We start from the raw sequence: 5,573 nt of genomic DNA, 5'->3' as shown, positions 1-5,573 counted from the left end.
GGTGGAAGGCTGGCGCTGAACGCCCAGACCATGCCCAAAACTGGCGTTCAACGCCAGAAACAAGGCAGGATTGGCGTTCAACGCCAGAAATGGGCAAGGATCTGGCGTTGAATGCCCAAATTGGGCAAGATCTGGCGCTGAACGCCCAAAATGGGCACAGTTCTGGCGTTCAGACGCCAGGAACAAACAAGGAGTTGGCGTCTAACGTCACTCTAGTTTCTAACTCTGGTACTCAATTGCCAGTGAGGGATCAGACACACACAAATGCTGATAACAACCCCTCTAAAAAGGCTTCTTCAACCACTTCTGTAGGCAATAAACCTGCAGCAACTAAGGTTGAGGAATATAAAGCCAAGGTACCTTATCCTCAAAAACTCCGGAAAGAGGAGCAGGATAAGCAATTTGCTCGCTTTGCAGATTATCTCAGGACTCTTGAAATAAAGATTCCATTTGCAGAGGCACTTGAGCAAATACCTTCTTATGCCAAGTTCATGAAAGAGATCTTGAGTCATAAGAAGGATTGGAGAGAAACAGAAAGAGTTCTCCTCACTGAAGAACGCAGTGCAGTCATTCTGAAGAGCTTTCCTGAAAAGCTTAAAGACCCTGGGAGTTTTCTAATACCATGCATATTAGAAGATAATTGTACCAAGACAGCTTTATACAATCTTGGGGCAAGCATCAACCTAATACCTGCATCCACTGTCAGAAAGCTTGGCTTACTTGACGAAGTTAAACCAACCCGGATATGTCTCCAACTTGCTGATGGCTCCACTAAATACCCATCAGGTGTGATCGAAGACATGATAGTCAGAGTTGGGCCATTCGCCTTTCCCACTGACTTTGTTGTGCTGGAAATGGAGGAGCACAAGAGTGCTACTCTCATTCTAGGAAGACCCTTCCTAGCAACTGGACGATCCCTCATTGACATCCAACAGGGGGAAATAACCCTGAGAGTCAATGATGATGAGTTCAAGTTGAACGCTGTCAAAGCCATGCAGCATCCAGACACATCAACAGACTGCATGAAAGTTGATCTTATTGACTCCTTGGTAGAAGAGATCAACATGGCTGAGAGTCTCGAATCAGAGTTGGAAAATATCTTTAAAGATGTTCAGCCTAATTTGGAGGACTCAGAAGACATGAAAGAGCCTCTGAAATTTCTTCTGGAAGAGGAAAAACCTCCTAAACCCGAGCTCAAGCCATTACCACCATCCTTGAAATATGCATTTTTGGGAGAAGGTGACACTTTTCCAGTGATCATAAGCTCTGCTTTAAATTCACAGGAAGAGGAAGCACTTATTCAAGTGCTAAGGACACACAAGACAGCTCTTGGGTGGTCCATAGGTGGCCTTAAGGGCATAAGCCCAGCTAGATGCATGCACAAAATCTTATTGGAGGATAATGCCAAACCAGTGGTTCAACCACAGAGGCGGCTAAATCCAGCCATGAAGGAAGTGGTGCAGAAAGAGGTCACCAAATTACTAGAGGCTGGGATTATTTATCCTATTTCTGATAGCCCCTGGGTGAGTCCTTTCTATACTGACCACGCTGCTCTTAAATATCTACTCACAAAGCAGGATTCAAAACCCAGGCTCATCAGATGGGTGTTGCTTCTGCAAGAGTTTGATATAGAAATAAGAGACAGAAAAGGGACAGAGAACCAAGTGGCTGATCATCTGTCCCGGATAGAGCCAGTAGAAGGGACGACCCTCCCCTCTCTTGAGATCTCTGAGACTTTTCCGGATGAGCATTTATTTGCCATTCAGGAAACACCATGGTTTGCCGATATTGCAAACTATAAAGCTGCAAGGTTCATACCCAAGGAGTACAACAGGATACAAAAGAAGAAACTAATTACTGATGCAAAGTACTACTTGTGGGATGAACCCTATCTCTTTAAGAGATGTGCAGACGGAATAATCCGTAGGTGTGTGCCTAGAGAAGAAACACAGAGGATCCCATGGCATTGCCATGGATCACAATACGGAGGCTATTTCGGAGGTGAGCGAACAGCCACCAAGGTCCTCCAATGTGGCTTCTATTGGCCCACACTCTATAAAGATTCCCGAGAGTTTGTACGTAACTGTGACAGTTGCCAAAGAGCTGGCAATCTGCCTCATGGTTACGCCATGCCTCAACAAGGAATCTTGGAGATTGAGTTGTTTGACGTATGGGGAATTGACTTCATGGGACCTTTCCCACCATCATACTCAAACACTTATATTCTGGTGGCAGTTGATTATGTATCAAAATGGGTTGAGGCCATTGCCACACCCATCAATGATACTAAAACGGTGCTGAAGTTCCTCCAGAAACATATCTTTAGCAGGTTCGGTGTCCCTAGAATACTAATCAGTGATGGGGGCACTCACTTCTGCAATAAACAGCTTTACTCTGCCATGGTTTGGTATGGGATTTGCCACAAGGTGGCTACTCCATATCATCCACAAACTAATGGGCAAGCTGAAGTCTCTAACAGAGAATTAAAGAGAATCCTGGAACGGACAGTAAATACCCGTAGAAAGGATTGGGCACGGAGCTTGGATGATGCTCTGTAGGCTTACAGAACAGCATTCAAGACCCCTATAGGGACCTCTCCATACCAACTCGTGTATGGTAAGGCATGTCACCTGCCCGTGGAACTGGAACATAAGGCCTACTGGGCAACCAGATTCCTAAACTTTGATGCCAAATTAGCAGGAGAAAAAAGATTGCTCCAGCTAAATGAGCTAGAGGAGTTCAGATTCACAGCTTTCGAAAATGCCAAGCTTTATAAAGAGAAATAAAAAAAGTGGCATGATAGAAAGCTGTCATCTAGAATCTTTGAACCAGGACAGAAGGTTCTGCTGTTCAACTCTAGACTCAGGCTATTCCCCGAGAAAATTGAAATCCCGGTGGAGGGGACCATACGTGATTACAAGCGTATCACCATATGGTTATGTAGAGCTTCAAGATATTGACTCTGACAAGAAGTTCATTGTTAATGGACAGAGAATCAAGCACTATCTTGAAGGCAATGTTGAGCAAGAGTGCTCAAGGTTGAAGCTAGATTAAAAGCTCAGCAAGGTCCAGCTAAGGACATTAAAAAAATGCTTGTTGGGAGGCAACCCAACTTTTATTTACTTTCATGGTTTTTCATGTTTTATTAGGTTCATGATCATGTGGAATCACAAAATAAATATTAAAAATTAAAAACGGAATCAAAAACAGCAGAAGAAAAATCACACCCTGGAGGAAGCACCTGTCTGGCGTTCAACGCCAGAACAGAACATGGTTCTGGCGCTGAACGCCCAAAATGGGCAACATCCTGGCGCTGAACACCCAGAACAAGCATGGTTATGGCGTTCAACACCAGAAATGGCTAGTAAATGGGCGTTGAACGCCCAAAATGGGCACCAACCTGGCGCTAAACGCCTAGAGTTGTGTGCAAGGGCATTTTGCATGCCTAAATTGGTGCAGGGATGTAAATGCCTTGACACCTCAAGATCTGTGGACCTTACAGGATCATTTCAAGATCTGTGGACCCCACAGGATCCCCACATTCCCTCCTCATAATCCTAGTTTTTTTTTTCCGCATCTTCTTCTTCATCTATTCCTTCTACTTTTGCTCGAGGGCGAGCAACATTCTAAGTTTGGTGTGGTAAAACAATTATGTGAAGGATCTATAGCTCAGTGGTAGAACATGTGGCTGCAAATCAAGAGATCCCTGAGATACCTCAGGGGATGCACTTCCCTCCACATAACAAAGCAAAAAGAAGAGTGTGCTTAAGAACCCTGGACACCTCTAATTGGGGGCTTTAGCAAAGCTGAGCCACAATCTGAAATAAATTTGATGGATGATGAGCGGATATTTTATACGCTTTTTGGGGTTAATTTCATATAGCTTTTAGTATGTTTTAGTTAGTTTTTAGTTTATTTTCATTAGTTTTTAGGAAAAATTCATATTTATGGACTTTACTATGAGTTGTGTGTTTTTCTGTAATTTCAGGTATTTTTCTGGCTGAAATTGAGGGAGCTGAGCAAAAATCTGATTCAGGCTGAAAAAGGACTGCTGATGCTGTTGGATTCTGACCTCCCTTCACTCAAAGTGGATTTTCTGGAGCTACAGAACTCGAAATGGTATGCTTCTAATTGCGTTGGAAAGTAGCCATCTAGGGCTTTCCAGAAATATATAATAGTCCATACTTTGCACAAGGATAGACGACGTAAACTGGCGTTCAACGCCAGTTCTCTGCCCAATTCTGGCGTCCAGCGCCAGAAAAGGATCAAAAGCTGGATTTGAATGCCCAAACTGGCACAAAAACTGGCGTTCAACTCCACAAATGGCCTCTGCACGTGAATTGCTTAAATCTCAGCCGCAGCACACACCAAGTGGGCCCCAGAAGTGGATCTCTGCATCATCCATCATAGTTTACTCATTTTTTGTAAACCTAGGCTACTAGTTTAGTATTTAAACAACTTTTAGAGACTTATTTTGGATCTCATGACATTTTAGATCTGAACTTTGTACTCTTTGATGGCATGAGTCTCTAAACTCCATTGTTGGGGGTGAGGAGCTCTGCTGTGTCTCGATGAATTAATGCAAGTATTTCTGTTTTCTACTCAAACACGCTTGTTCCTATCTAAGATGTTCATTCGCGCTTAACTGTGATGAAGGTGATGATCCGTGACACTCATCACCTTCCTCAAACCATGAACGTGTGCCTGACAACCACCTCCATTCTATATCCAATTCAATGAATATCTCTTAGATTCCCTAATCAGAATCTTCGTGGTATAAGCTAGAACTGATGGCGGCATTCATGAGAATCCGGAAAGTCTAAACCTTGTCTGTGGTATTCCGAGTAGGATTCTGGGATTGGATGGCTGTGACGAACTTCAAACTCACGAGTGCTGGGCGTAGTGACAGACGCAAAAGGATAACAGATCCTATTCCGGCATGATTGAGAACCTGCAGATGATTAGCCGTGCGGTGACAGCGCATTGGGAATCTTTTCACTGGAAGGATGGATGGTAGCCATTGACAACGGTGATCCACCTACACACAGCTTGCCATAGGGGGACGTGCGTACGTGAATCAGAAGACAGAGGAAAGCAGAGATTCAGAAGACAAAGCATCTCCAAAACTCCAACACATTCTCCATTACTGCATAACAAGTAACCTTTAATTTATGCTCTCTTGTTTATTTGTAATTCAACTGATAAACATAATTGACTTCCTGACTAAGATTTACAAGATAACCATAGATTGCTTCAAACCAACAATCTCCGTGGGATTCGACCCTTACTCACGTGAGGTATTACTTGGACGACCCAGTGCACTTGCTGGTCAGTGGTACGAGTTGTGAAAAGTGTGATTCACAATTCCTGCACCACCTACCTACTCCCATGGTTGGAGTAACTTTAAGGAAAACATGGTCTCCTTCCTCAAATTCCAAGGGCTTCTACCTCCGATCGGCGTAACTCTTCTGGCGACTCTGCGCCGTAAGCATTCTATCTCGGATTTTCTTGACTTATTTAGTGGTCTCAGCTATCATCTCCGGCCCCAGCAAGCCTTTCTCTCCCGCTTCATA

The sequence above is a fragment of the Arachis ipaensis genome, chromosome B07 (assembly GCF_000816755.2).
Source record: "Arachis ipaensis cultivar K30076 chromosome B07, Araip1.1, whole genome shotgun sequence".
Lineage (NCBI taxonomy): Eukaryota > Viridiplantae > Streptophyta > Magnoliopsida > Fabales > Fabaceae > Arachis > Arachis ipaensis.
The sequence above is the reverse complement of the archived record's forward strand: the minus strand, read 5'-3'. Positions refer to the sequence as shown.